The 15929-nt window shown below is 40.8% G+C and overlaps 1 protein-coding gene across 2 annotated transcripts in view; it reads right to left on the reverse strand.

The window, feature by feature from the left end:
- Gsdme (gasdermin E) overlaps nt 1-14969 on the reverse strand; it is a 73114-nt gene extending 58145 nt beyond the window's left edge. For both annotated transcript variants that reach the window (XM_046463502.2, XM_046463501.2), the window contains exon 1: nt 14867-14969. The gene's annotated coding sequence lies outside the window, so the exon portion shown is untranslated. The remainder of the gene's footprint in view (nt 1-14866) is intronic.
- Nucleotides 14970-15929: the final 960 nt, after the last annotated feature.

Raw genomic sequence — 15929 nt, forward strand, 5'->3', positions numbered from 1 at the left:
GGTAGCAGAGTCGCCGCCCGTGCCAGGAACAGGCCCAGCGACCTGCCGGCGGGGTAGTCACGACACCCCAATTGGAGTAGGGGCAGAGCACAGCCACCACCCGTGCCCGAAAGGTGGGCAGATCTGCGACTGACCAGCGGGACAGGCCCAGTGGCCTGCCGGTACGACAGACACGTCACCCCATTTGGAGTAGGGGCAGAGTAGAGCCGCCGCCCGCGCCTGCAGGGTAGGCAAACCTGCAACCGACCGGCGGATCAGGCCCGGTGGCCTGCCGGCGTGGTACACTCGTCACCCCAATTGGAGTAGGGGCAGAACAGAGCCGCCACCAGCGCCCAGAACAGGCCCAGTGACCTGCCGGCGTGGTAGTCAAGACACCCCAATTGGAATAAGGAGAGAGCAGAGCCGCCGCCCACGCCTGCAGGAAAGAAACGCAAGCAGTATGAAAAGACAAGGAAAGAAAGGACCACAAGCAATGCAGGTCAACTCAACTTTAGAAGAGGTAACAGCTGCAGCAGATGGAATGTCAGATAAAGAATTCAGGATATACATGCTTCAGATGATCTGGAGTATCAAGGAAGACATTAGACAGCAAAATCAGACAATGAAAGATCACTTCGACAATGAATTACGCAAACAAATCCAGGAAGCAAAGGATCAACTTTACAGGGAGATAAAGGTTATAAAAAACAAACAAACAGAAATTCTAGAAATGCAGGAAGCAATAAACCAACTTAAAAACTCAATGGAGAATACTACCAGCAGAGTAGAACACTTAGAAGATAGAACATCAGACAATGAAGACAAAGTATTTCAACTTGAAAAGAACATAGACAGCTCAGCATGACTGTTAAGAAACCATGAGCAGAACATCCAAGAAATATAGGATAACATTAAGAGACCAAACTTAAGAGTCATTGGGATACAGGAAGGTACAGAGCTCCAAACCAAAGGAATGAGCAGTCTATTCAATGAAACAATATGAGAAAACTTCCCAGACTTGAAGAATGAGACAGAATCCCAAATCCTAGAAGCCTACAGGACGCCGAATGTGCAAAATCATAAGAGATCCACACCTAGACACATTATAATGAAGATGCCCAACATACAGAATAAGGAGAGAATTTTAAAAGCTACAAGAGAAAGGAAGCAGATTACATTTAGGGGTAAGCCAATCAGGATAACAGCTGATCTTTCAACACAGACTCTGAAAGCTAGAAGATCCTGGAATAACATATTTCAAACACTGAAAGAAAATGGGTTCCAACCAAGAATTGTGTATCCAGCGAAATTAAGCTTCAGGATGGAAGATGAAATTAAAACTTCCACGATAAACAAAAGTTTAAAGAATTCGCAGCTAGAAAAACATCTCTTCAAAACATCCTCGCCAAAGCATTACAGGAAGAGGAAATGGAAAATAACAATGAAAACCAACAGTGGGAGGTAGGACAGTAAAGGGGGGGAAAATAATCAAAGAGGAAAACAAACCATGTTTAGTAACAGAAATAAACAAATATGGCTGGAAGAACAACCCATATCTCAATAATAACCCTAAATGTTAATGGCTTAAACTCACCAATTAAGAGACACAGGCTAGTAGAATGGATCACAAAACAAGACCCAACAATATGCTGCCTACAGGAGACGCATTTGATAGGAAAAGACATACATAGGCTGAAGGTGAAAGGTTGGGAAAAATCATATCACTCATATGGACTTCGGAAACAAGCAGGAGTGTCCATACTCATATCAAATAAAATAGATTTCAAGCCAAAGTTAATCAAAAGGGATAAAGAGGGACACTACATACTGCTTAAGGGAACCATACACCAACAAGACATAACAATCATAAATATTTATGCCCCAAATAATGGTGCAGCTATGTTCGTCCAACAAACTCTTCTCAAGTTCAAGAGTCTAATAGACCACCATACAATAATCATGGGAGACTTCAACACACCTCTCTCGCCACTGGACAGATCTTCCAAACAAAAGTTGAATAAGGAAACTATAGAACTCAATAACACAATTAATAACCTAGACTTAATTGACATATATAGAATATACCACCCAACATCAAGCAGTTACACTTTTTTCTCAGCAGCACATGGATCCTTCTCAAAAATAGATCACATATTATGTCACAGGGCAACTCTTAGACAATATAAAGGAGTAGAGATAATACCATGCATCTTATCTGATCATAATGGAATGAAACTGAAAATCAACGATAAAAGAAGGAAGGAAAAAGCATACATCACTTGGAGAATGAACAATAGGTTACTGAATGATCAATGGGTTATAGAAGACATCAAGGAGGAAATTAAAAAATTCTTAGACATAAATGAAAACACAGACACAACATATCGGAATCTATGGTACACATTGAAAGCAGTTCTAAGAGGAAAATTCATTGCTTGGAGTTCATTCCTTAAAAAAAGAAAAAACCAACAAATAAATGATCTCACACTTCATCTCAAAATCCTTGAAAAAGAAGAGCAAAACAACAGCAAAAGAAGTAGAAGGCAAGAAATAATGAAAATCAGAGCTGAAATTAATGAAATCGAAACAAAAGAAACAATTGAAAAAATTGACAAAACTAAAAGTTGGTTCTTTGAAAAAATAAACAAAATCGACAGACCCTTAGCCATGCTAGCGAAGAGAAGAAGAGAGAGAACTCAAATTACTAGCATACGGGATGAAAAAGGCAATGTCACAACAGACACTTCAGAAATACAGAAGATAATCAAAAACTATTTTGAATACTTATACTCCAATAAATTAGAAGATAGTGAAGGCATAGATAAATTTCTTAAGTCATATGATCTGCCCAGATTGAGTCAGGAGGATATAGACAACCTAAACAGACCAATATCAATTGAGGAAATAGAAGAAACCATCAAAAGACTACCAACTAAGAAAAGCCCAGGACCGGATGGGTATACAGCAGAGTTTTACAAAACCTTTAAAGAGGAACTCATACCAATACTTTTCAAGCTACTTCAGGAAATAGAAAAAGAGGGAGAACTTCCAAATTCATTCTACGAGGCCAACATCACCCTGATACCTAAACTAGACAAAGACACTTCAAAGAAAGAAAACTACAGACCAATATCTCTAATGAAACTAGATGCAAAAATCCTCAATAAAATTCTGGCGAATCGGATACAAAAACATATCAAAAAAATTGTGCACCATGATCAAGTAGGATTCATCCCTGGGATGCAAGGCTGGTTCAATATATGGAAATCAATAAATGTTATTCACCACATCAATAGACTTAAAAATAAGAACCATATGATCATCTCGATAGATGCGGAAAAAGCATTCGACAAAGTACAGCATCCCTTTATGTTCAAAACTCTAGAAAAACTAGGGATAACAGGAACATACCTCAATATTGTAAAAGCAATCTATGCTAAGCCTCAGGCTAGCATCATTCTGAATGGAGAAAAATTGAAGGCATTCCCTCTAAAATCCGGAACAAGACAGGGATGCCCTCTCTCACCACTTCTGTTCAACATAGTTCTCGAAACACTGGCCAGAGCAATTAGACAGACGAAAGAAATTAAAGGCATAAAAATAGGAAAAGAAGAACTTAAATTATCACTATTTGCAGATGATATGATTCTATACCTAGCAGACCCAAAAGGCTCTACAAAGAAACTATTAGAGCTAATAAATGAATTCAGCAAAGTGGCAGGATATAAAATCAACACGCATAAATCAAAGGCATTCCTGTATATCAGCGACAAATCCTCAGAAATGGAAATGAGGACAACCACTCCATTCACAATATCTTCAAAAAAAATAAAATACTTGGGAATCAACCTAACAAAAGAGGTGAAAGACTTATACAATGAAAACTACAGAACCCTAAAGAGAGAAATAGAAGAAGATCTTAGAAGATGGAAAAATATACCCTGTTCATGGATAGGCAGAACTAACATCATCAAAATGGCGATATTACCAAAAGTTCTCTATAGGTTTAATGCAATGCCAATCAAAATCCCAACGGCATTTCTTGTAGAAATAGAGAAAGCAATCATGAAATTCATATGGAAAAATAAAAGACCCAGAATAGCAAAAGCAATGCTAAGCAGGAAGTGTGAATCAGGCGGTATAGCGATACCAGACTTCAAACTATACTACAGAGCAATAGTAACAAAAACAGCATGGTACTGGTACCAAAACAGGCGGGTGGACCAATGGTACAGAATAGAGGACACAGAAACCAATCCACAAAACTACAACTATCTTATATTTGATAAAGGGGCTAAAAGCATGCAATGGAGGAAGGATAGCATCTTCAACAAATGGTGCTGGGAAAACTGGAAATCCATATGCAACAAAATGAAACTGAATCCCTTTCTCTCGCCATGCACAAAAGTGAATTCAAAATGGATCAAGGAGCTTGATATCAAATCAGAGACACGCCGTCTGATAGAAGAAAAACGTTGGCAACGATCTACATTCGGTGGGGTCGGGCTCCAAATTCCTCAATAGGACACCCATAGCACAAAAGTTAATAACTAGAATCAACAAATGGGACTTACTCAAACTAAAAAGTTTTTTCTCAGCAAAAGAAACAATAAGAGAGGTAAATAGGGAGCCTACACCCTGGGAACAAATCTTTACTCCTCACACTTCAGATAGAGCCCTAATATCCAGAGTATACAAAGAACTCAAAAAATTAGACAATAAGAGAACAAACAACCCAATCAACAAATGGGCCAAGGACCTAAACAGACACTTCTCAGAGGAGGACATACAGTCAATCAACAAGTACATGAAAAAATGCTCACCATCTCTAGCTGTCAGAGAAATGCAAATCAAAACCACCCTAAGATACCATCTCACTCCAGTTAGATTGGCAGCCATTAGGAAGTCAAACAACCACAAGTGCTGGCGAGGATGTGGGGAAAAGGGTACACTTGTACATTGCTGGTGGGACTGCAAATTGGTGCAGCCAATTTGGAAAGCAGTATGGAGATTTCTTGGAAAGCTGGGAATGGAGCCACGATTTGACCCAGCTATTCCCCTTCTTGGTCTATTCCCTAAAGACCTAAAAAGAGCATGCTACAGGGACACTGCTACATCGATGTTCATAGCAGCACAATTCACAATAGCAAGACTGTGGAACCAACCTAGATGCCCTTCAATAGACGAATGGATAAAAAAAATGTGGCATTTATACACAATGGAGTATTACTCTGCATTAAAAAATGACAAAATCATAGAATTTGCAGGGAAATGGATGGCATTAGAGCAGATTATGCTAAGTGAAGCTAGCCAATCCCTAAAAAACAAATGCCAAATGTCTTCTTTGATATAAGGAGAGTAACTGAGATCAGAGTAGGGACGAAGAGCAGGAGAAGAAGATTAACATTTAACAGGGATGAGAGGTGGGAGGGAAATGGAAAGAAAAGGGAAATTGCATGGAAATGGAAGGAGACCCTCAGGGTTATACAGTGGAGGGGGTAGAGAGAGAGGAGGGGAGGGGAGGGGAGAGGTGGGGAAGGGGGATGGTGGAGGATGGGAAAGGCAGCGGAGCACAACAGACACTAGTATGGCAATATGTAAATCAATGGATGTGTAACTGATGTGATTCTGCAATCTGTGTATGGGGTGAAGGTGGGAGTTCATAACCCACTGAATCAAAGTGAGGAATATGATATGTCAAGAAATTTGTAATGTTTTGAACAACCAACAATAAAAAATTAAAGACAAAAAAAAAAAGAACACTAAATAACGATTTCACAGCATGAAGTATAACTGTGGACCATTCAGAAGCAGCAATAGAAGACAATCCAACCAACCATGTAGAAATCAGAAATTGGATTGCTCTTTGGAAACAAATGTCATGAGCAATTGTAAGGATATTTTTTAATCTATGCAATAAATATAATCTTTTATGTGTAAAAAAAAAAAAAGAGTTATTGGGATAAAGGAAGGCATAGAGTTCCAAACCAAAGGAATGAACAATCTATTCAATGAAATAATATCAGAAATTTTTCCAAACATGAAGAATGAATTGGAAAACCAAATACAAGAGGCTTACAACAGGATGTCAAATGAACAAAATCACAACAGATCCACACCAAGGCACATTATAATGAAAATGCCTAGCATACAGAATAAGGAGAGAATCTTAAAAGCCATGAGAGAAAGGAATCAGATTACATATAGGGGGAAACCAATTAGGATACCTACAGATTTTTCAACCCAGAACATAAAAGCGAGAAGATCCTGGAACAACATATACCAAGCTCTAAAAGAAAATGGATGTGTGGGCTGGGGATGTGGCTCAAGCGGTAGCACGCTTGCCTGGCATGTGTGCGGCCCGGGTTCGATCCTCAGCACCGCATACCAACAAAGATGTTGTGTCTGCCGAGAACTAAAAAATAAATATTAAAAAAAAAAAGAAAATGGATGTCAACCAAGAATCTTATATCCAGCAAAATCAAGCTTTAGATTTGATGATGAAATAAAAGTCTTCATGATAAAAAAAAAAGTTAAAGGATTTACAGCTAGAAAGCCTGCACTACAGAACTTCCTCAGCAAAATATTCCACAAGGAGGAAACGGAAAAAATAAAAAAACAATGAAAATCAGCAGAGGGAGGTATTACACTAAAGGAAAAACTAATCAAAGGACAAACCAAGTCAATAAAATATCAAAAATAAACAAGAATGGCTGGTAATACAAATCATGTTTCAATAATAACCCTGATTATTAAAGGCCTTAACTCACTAATCAAAAGACATAGACTGGCAGATTAAAAAAGAAAAAAAAAAAAGACCCAACAATATGCTGCCTCTAAAAGACTCATCTCATAGGAAAAGACATCCACAGATTGAAGGTGAGAGGTTGGGAAAAATCAAACCACTCACATGGACTGTGGAAGCAAGCAGGGGTTTCTATACTCATATCAAATAAAGTAATATTTCAAGCCAAAGTTAATCAAAAGGGATAAAGAAGCACATTTCATACTGATCAAGGGAAACATACGTCAATAAGACATAACAATTATAAATATATATGCCCCCAAATGATGGAGCATATACTTTCATCAAACAAACTTTTGTCAAGTTCCAGAGTCAAATAGACCACAACACAATAATTCTGGGTGACTTTAACATAACTCTTTCACCACTGGATAGATCTTCCAAACAAAAGCTGAGCAAACAAACTATAGAACTCAATAAAACAATCAATAACTTAGACTTAACTGACATATATAGAATATTTCTACCATCAACAAGTGAATACACGTTCTTCTCAGCAGCACTCTAAAATAGGCCATATATTACGCCACAAAGCAACTCTTGGTAAATACAAAAAAGTAGACATACTACCCTGCATTATATCAGATCATAATGGAATGAAATTAGAAATCAATGATAATTTTTTTTTTTTAAAAAGCTACTCCAATACCTGGAGACTAAATAATATGCTATTGAATGAACAATGGGTTGCAAAAGACATCAAAGAGAAATTTAAAAATTCTTAGGGGTAAATGAGAACACTGATGCAACATATCAAAATCTCCAGGACACTATGAAGGCAGTATTAAGAGGAAAGTTCATTCCTTAAAAGAAGAAAAAAAAAATCAACAAATAAATGACCTAACATTACATCTAAAAGCCCTGGAAAAAGAAGAACAAATCAACACCAAAAGCAGAAGACAGGAAATAATTAAAATCAGAGCTGTAATCATTTAAATTGAAACAAAAGAAAAAATTGACAAAACAAAAAGTGGGTTCTTTGAAAAAAATAAATAGAATTGATAAACCTCTAGCTATGCTAATGAAGAGAAGGAGAGAGAAAACTCAAATTACTAACATCCGTAATGAAAAAGGAAATATCATGACAAACACTACAGAAATATAAAAGATAATCAGAAATTATTTTGAAAACTTGTATTCCAATAAAATAGAAAATACCGAAGGCACTGATAAATTTCTAGAGTCACATGATTTACTCAAACTGACCCAAGATGTTATACATGAATTAAACAGAACAATTTCAAGCAATGAAATAGAAGACACCATCAGAAGCCTACCAATCAAGAAAAGCTCAGAACGAGATGAATACACAGCTGAGTTCTACAAGACCTTTAAACAAGACTAATACCAGTACTCCTCAAATTATTTCAAAAAAAGAGGGAACACTTTCAAACTCATTCTATGAGGCCTATATCACCCTGATTCAAAAACCAGGCAAAGACACATCAAAGAAAGAAAACTTCAGACCAATATCTCTAATGAACATAGATGCAAAAATTCTCAATAAAATTCTGGCATACAAAAACACATCAAAAAGATAGTGCACCATGATTAAGTGGGGTTCATCCCAAGGATGAAGATTGGTTCAACATATAGAAATCAATAAATACAATTCATCACATCAATAGACTTAAAAGACTCATATGATCATCTCAAAAGATGCAGAAAAAGCATTCAATAATATACAGCACCCCTTCATGTTCAAAACACTGGAAAAACTAGGGATAACAGGGATAACTGGATACAGGGATATCTCAACATTGTAAAAGCTATCTATGCTAAGTCCCAGGCCAACACCATTCTAAATAGAGAAAATTGAAAGCATTCCCTCTAAAAACTGGAACAAGATAGGGATGCCCTCTTTCACCACTTCTTTTTAAAATAGTTCTTGAAACACTAGCCAGAGCAATCACACAGAGGAAAGAAATTAAAGGGATATGGATAGGAAAAGAAGAACTCAAATTAGTACTATTTGCCAATGATGTGATTCTATACATAGAAGGCCCAAAAATTCCACCAGAAAACTTCTAGAACTAGTAAATGAATTCAGCAAAGTAGCAGGATATAAAATCAACACCCATAAATCAAAGGCATTTTTGTATATCAGTGACAAATCCTCTGAAAGAGAAAAAAGGAAAACTACCCCATTTACAATAGCCTCAAGAAAAATAAAATACTTGAGAATCAACCTAACAAAAGAGGTGAAAGACCTCTACAAAGAACACTACAGAACACCAAAGAAAGAAATTAAAGAAGACCTTAGAAGACGGAAAGATCTCCCTTGTTTTTAGACAGGCAGATTATAAATATTGTCAAAATGACCATACCATCAAAAGCAGTACACAGATTTAATGCAATTCCAATCAAAATCCCAATGACATTCCTCATAGAATTAGAAGAAGCATTCATGAAATTCATCTGGAAAAATAAGAGACCCAGAATAGCTAAAGAAATCCTTAGCAAGAAGAGTGAAGCAGGTAGCATCACTATACCAGACCTTAAACCATGCTCAGAGCTAGAGTAACAAAAACATCATTGTATTGATACCAAAATAGACTTGTAGACCAATGTTACAGAATAGAGGACACAAAGACAAACCCACAAAATTACAGTTATCTCATATTAGACAAAGGCACCAAAAACATATATTGGAGAAAACAAATGATGCTGGGAAAACTGGAAATCCATATGCAACAAAATGAAATTAAACACCTATCCTTCACCATGCTCAAAACTCAACTCAAAGTGGATTAAGGACCTAGGAATTAAACCAGAGACCTTGCACCTAATAGAAGAAAAAGTAGGCCCAAATCTCCATCATGTGGGATTAGGCCCCCACTTCCTTAATAAGACCCCTGAAGTGCAAGAATTAAAATCAAGAATCAATAAATGGGATGGATTCAAACTAAAAAGCTTCTTCTCAGCAAAAGAAACAGTCAGTGAGCTGAATAGTGAGCCTACATCTTGAGAGCAAATTTTTACCATGTGCACATCAGATAGAGCACTAATCTCTAGGATATGTAAAGAACTCAAAAATCTTAACACCAAAAAAAACAAATGATCCAATCAATGAATGGGCCAAGGACCTGAACAGACACTTCTCAGAAGAAGATATACAATCAATCAACAAATATATGAAAAAATGTTCAACATCTCTAGCAATTAGAGAAATGCAAATCAAAACTACTCTAAGATTTCATCTCACTCCAGTCAGAATGGCAGCTATTAAGAATACAACAACAAGAAGTGTTGGCGAGGATGTGAGGGAGAAGATACACTCATATACTGCTGATGGGACTGCAAATTGGTGCATCCGACATGGAAAGCAGTATGGAGATTCCTTGGAAAACTGGGAATGGAACCCACCATTTGACCCAGCTATCTCGATCCTCAATCATACACAATGGACTTAAAAACAGCATACTACAGGGACACAGCCACATCAATGTTTATAACAGCACAATTCACAATAGCTAAATTGTGGATCCAACCTAGATACCCTTCAGTAGATGAATAGATAAAGAAAATGTTATATATATACACAATGGAATATTACTCAGCATTAAAAGAGAATAATATTATGGCATTTGCAGGTAAATGAATGGCATTGGAGAAGATAATCCTAAGTGGAATAAGCCAATCCCAAAAAATCAAATGCCAAAAGTTTCCTCTGATACAAGGATGCTGATTCATAATGGGGATGGAGCAGGCAGCATGGGAGGAATAGATGAACTTTAGATAGGGAAAAGGGAAGGGAGGGGAAGAGAGGGGGCATGGGGGTAGGAAAGACAGTGGAATGAGTTGGACATCATTACCCTAAGTACATATATGAAAACACAAATGGTGTGACTCCACTTTGTGTACAACCAGAGACAATAAAAAATTCTCTATTTGTGTAATGTGAATTGAATTGTATTCTGCTGTCACATATAACTAATAAGAATAAATAAAATTTAAAAATTAAAAAAATATATAGGCTAGAAATTAACGGTCTGCCATGAAGCGCTAGGAGGCAATACAGTGCCACTGTCATTCTCAAATATTTTGAGCAACTGGTCTAGCCAAGGAAGATAAAATACATGCTCAGGTTCAAATGAGTGAAGGATCTAGAACCCACATTGCCAACCGAGCATGATGCACATCTATATAATCACAGCGGCTTGGGAGGCTGAAGCAAGAGGACCACAAGTTCAAAGCCAGCCTCAGCAACTTAGCAAGGCCCTAGCAAATCAGAGACTCTGTCTCTAAATAAAATATAAAAGAGGACTGGGGATGTGGCTCAGTGGTTGAAATCTCAACTAACCGGAAGTCAGATTTGGATTGAAATTTCCAATGTTGCAATTTGGAAGTATATGGAAATGGCATCAGGGAAGATAGAGCTCACATAGTTTATGCCTAAAAAAAAAAGTGTTACACAGAACCTGAGCTCACCTAGAGCCTTAAGATGTGAGCAAAGTCTATTCAACTGCCTCTCTAGTTTCACAGCTCAAAGCAGATTATAACCCAGAGAGCCAAAGTAAATGTGGTAAGGACATCATAGAGTCAGACTCCTGGACAAGAGACCTGGAGAGAAGAGACCAAGTAAGCAAGATCACAGCAAGCAAAATGCACAGCCAACTGGGTCCACTGGCTTGTGGGCACAAGGCATCTTAAAAGTAGCCTCTAAAGTCATGACTGCAGGAGAAGACACTACAACCAGTCAAGACTGATGGAGTCATAGACATAACCTATAAATTGCAAGAGACCTGACTCTTTCTCATATCCCCTGCAGGATTCTTCCGCAGAACTGCTCTGGGCCTCTGCTAGACTAGTTCTAGGGGAGAAACCTCAACATCAAATACACTAGATAAAGCCGGGCAAGCATTTGTTGAGTTCCTCCTTTGTGCTAGGCATTTGGCTTAATGCTTTGTACATGTTTCCTCACTTCCTTTCACAAAGCCTAGGAGGTAGGAACAGTTCCCATTTTACAGAAGTGGAAAGTCAAGTTCAAAGACATTATATAACTTCTCAACATCATGAGAAGTAGAGAAGCATCACTGACATCAGGGAGCTGGTGTGGGGCTTTCAGCCAGGCACTGGTATGGCAAGGAGCTGGCTTGGCATTCTCCTGCTGAACATGAGTGATGTCTCAGGGCATCAACATTAGGCAAAGCCACTCTGTGATCATGAATCAAGACAAAAACAAGACCACCCCGTAATCATATCTGGCCACAGACCAAACACGAATATTGTCCAAACCACAAAAATGACCAAATACCACCTCCCACTCAGTCCTGGTTAATGAGCAACTGCTGCTTCTTGACCAACCATAGCAGTTCCTCTTTATGAGCTTCTCTCCTTCTAGACAAGATTTAGGAAGGTAATAATCATAGAATTTCCTCTACATCCTGACAGCATCTGACCCAGAGCAAAGCCCCATTTCCCTAAACCCTTCCTCCAAAATCACCTGCTACATACCCAGGGTCTTCCTTGCTGCAAGGTACAACAAACCCAACATGTCCAACTCCCGGTCTTCAGCTGGAGGGCCTTGGATGTATCCTAGAGAATGATTGCTGGGCCACAATCCCACCCAGATCCATGGAAGTCCAGAACCAGTGCCTTGGACTGCCTTGCTCTGCTGTCCTCTGTTCAATTCTTTCTTTTAAAATTTGGACTACATATGACTCACTTTGGAAAGTCAGAAAATGAGTTTGAAAGAGTAAACTTCAGTTGTGGTGGAACCAAAAATCATTGTAGTGGAACTCACACTATTTCCCCACTGTCTGGGGAAATGAGACATGGCTGAACTTGTGTGCTTGTCTCATTGTTAACAACTTCAACACATTTTGAATTATTTTTAGTTTTCTAAATAACAAAGTGAAATTGAATCTGCTAAATTAAAACAGAGGTGTTAAATTGTTATAACTTCTGGTGTCTACAGTCCAGTACCTGAGTGCATTTTTTAAATGAAAAGACAAATTAAAGATACTCTATCATCTCTTCTGAAAATAATAATCAGTATGTGAAACGAAGACATACTGGTTGCAAGACAGGCATAAGGTTAAACAAGGAGAAGGGATGAGGCAGCAAAGGTTGTTGGGAAGCGGAATGGATAACAGAAGATGAGGCCTGATTAGGAATAGAGAGGAGGGCTGGGGGTGTGTAGCTAGGTGGTAGAATGCTTGCCTAACATGCAAGAGATCCTTGGTTCCATTCCCAGCACCACAAAAAAATTAACCAAATAATTTTTTAAAAATAGAGCAGGGCGCGGTGGGGACACCTGTAATCCCAGCAGCTCTGGAGGCTGAGGCAGGAGGATCACAAATTCAAAGCCAGCCTCAGCAACTTAGCCAGGCCCTAAGCAACCCTGTGTCCAAATAAAAAATAAAAAAGGGCTAGGGATGTGGCTCAGTGGTTAAGTGCCCCTGAGTTCAATTCGTGGTACCAAATAAATAAATAAAAATAAAAAGAGAAAGCAAGAAGAAATTCTCTGAGCACCTGGAGAGTTCAAAAAGAGTGAAAAGAGTCAAGCATGGTGGCACACACCTGTAATCCCAGTGGCTCACAACTGAGGAGGATTGCAGATTCAAGGCCAGCCTCAGAAATTTGGTGAGGCCCTAAGCAATTTAGCAAGACCCTGTTTCAAAATTTAAAAATTTTTAAAAAGGACTGGGATGTGGCTCAGTGTTTAAGTGCCCCTAAGTTCAATCTCATTTACTCTGGAGGCAAGTTCAAGGCCAGCCTGGGCAATTTAGCAAGACCCTGAGGAAGGAAGGAAGGAAGGAAGGAAGGAAGGAAGGAAGGAAGGAAGGAAGGAAGGAAGGAGGGAGGGAGGGAGGGAGGGAGGGAGGGAGGGGTGAATGAGGAAAGGAAAGAAAGGAAGGCATCTTTAGGGACCCAAGGAGATTTCTTAATCTATCTAGTAGTCTGGGCTCAACTTCTCGTTTTCCTTTTATGTACGTATGAATGTATGCACACTATTATTGCAGTACTGGAGACTGAACCCAGGTGTGCTCTACCACTAACTTACATCCCCAGCTCTTTTCATTTTTTATTTTGAGATAGGTTCTCACCTAGTTGTCCAGGTTGAACTCCAACTTGTGGTCCTCCTGCCTCGGCCTCCCAAGTAGCTGGGATTACCAGTTTTTGACACACACCGGGCTCCTGACAGTTTTCCTTTCTGACAGATTGTTGGTAGTGGATTTTGAAGATTATTAATTTTATTCTACATTTACTCGGCTGCTTCTCACACCTCACAGCACTTTTTTCATTCCACTCTAACTCAGCCTCTAGTCTGTTGGTCTGTCTGACTGCCTCTTGAGGGTATGGACCTCAAGACATCCATCCCTCTCACTGTCCCATTCGGCCCCAGTGGTGGGTCCTGTGTTGGTTCGGCCTACAGCAAATGGGTAAGAAGTGCACTCTGGCCTTTCTAGCTTAGGTGCAGAAAGGGTCCAGAAAGGGTCCAGAGTCGTCCACCTAAGGCCAAATGAAGCACCAAGGCAACTGTTCAGTCATCTGGTCCTTCTGGGAACATCAAGGAGGGTAGCGGGTGGGATCTGGCCTCTACCCGAAGCGCTGGCCCATTAGAATCCGGGCCAAAGAGGTGGGGCCAGAAAAACTGAATCCCTTGTCTGCTCCTGGCCTTGGTCCCCACCCCATCTCTCATGCACACACGCCCCCATGCTGGGGAGGCCTCGGCAACACTCAGGGAAGACACCGGAAAACAAGGAATGAAGAGGGGTCAGGGTGGTGAAGGGATGCGGGGGAAAGAAGGTGCCAGCTGCCCTAGCAACACCCACGAAGGGAGAGGCGCGGGCAAGAGGAAGAGGGGATGAGAAAGGGCTGGTGAGTGCGAGTCGGGGAGAGGGCGATGTGATGGGATGGAGTCTGGGGCCGGGAATAGGGAGGATGGGGCGCGACAGGCCAGCCAGGGGGGTTCATCTGCCTTGGGAGGGAGGGAGGGAGAAGAGGGGTGTCCGGGAGAGATCGCGCCTCGCGGCCTCGACTCGCGTCTGCAGCGGACACCGGGGCAGATAAAAAAAAAAAAAAAAAAAAAGGAGCCGCAACGGAGTCCTCAGCTCGCGCCCGCCGCACACTTACCGCGCGCCACCGCTCGGTCCCCCGCCGCCGCGCGCTCCCGCCCGCGCCCGCAGTCAGAGGAGCCCGGCGCGCGCCGGCCAGCAGCGACGTTCTAGGAGCCAAGAGGGAGGGCCCGCTGGGACCTTTGCTCGGTCCCCGCCCCTTGGAGTCGCGGGACCCGCAGGGAAGCCGCGGGAGGAGCGGAAGGAGCGTGCCCAGACACTGGCGGAGGGGCGCGGCCTGGCCAGCAGAGACGCAGAGGAGAGCAAGCCCGGCCACGGTTCTGGGCTCCGGGGACGGCCCGAGACTCTGAGCAGGCCCAGCCAGAACTGGTTCCCTTCCTTCGCGTGACACCCGAAGCCGGGTCTCCTGGGCCTCGACTTTGGCCAAGGCACTGGGAGAAAGAGAGCTCGGTGGCCTGCTGCCAAAGAGACCTCACCCCCGGGGTTGCAATCCATAATAGGATGTGAATTACAACTGTGGCTTCACAGTTCCACCAGAAAAGTCCCAGGCCACCCTGGCCGGCGCGAACCCCTATTGTTTGTGCCTGGGAGCTTCGAGATCTGTGCTGTGACTGGGTTAGCAGTAAATTAGACTCCAAGCTCCTTGAGGGCAAAACCAAACCTCACTCACATACTAGGTACTCAGTAAATCCTGAAGGAGGGAATTTGAGCATGGCTGTAATAATTGTTTGCTGCTTAACTGAGTTGAAAAATTATAACCTTTGAGTCAGCGTTCATAAATCATGTTCTCTTGTGCATTAAACAAGAGAAAATAAAATTTCTGCACTCAGAAAACTTTGAAAGACTTTGTGGCTGCCTTCAAGCAAGGAGAAAGTGGGAGGCAGGGCTATGTCTTGTGCCCCGTCTCTACATTGCTGTTACCCACCTGTGAAGCCTTCTCTGGCTATGGACATTGAAAAGTGCTCCTCTCCCCCCCCCCCCGCCCCACACACACACCAGCAGAAACACTTCTAATTCCTCTCCTGCTTTATGTTTCTGCTTTGCACTTATAACCATCAGCTAGACTGGGTTTATAATTCTTATTTCACATATTATTCTTTTCTTCCCTAAAGTGTCAGCTC

This window comes from Marmota monax, unplaced genomic scaffold, assembly GCF_021218885.2.
Source record: "Marmota monax isolate L192 unplaced genomic scaffold, Marmota_monax_Labrador192_F-V1.1 WCK01_AAM20220418_F8-fsc00057, whole genome shotgun sequence".
Taxonomy (NCBI): Eukaryota; Metazoa; Chordata; class Mammalia; order Rodentia; family Sciuridae; genus Marmota; species Marmota monax.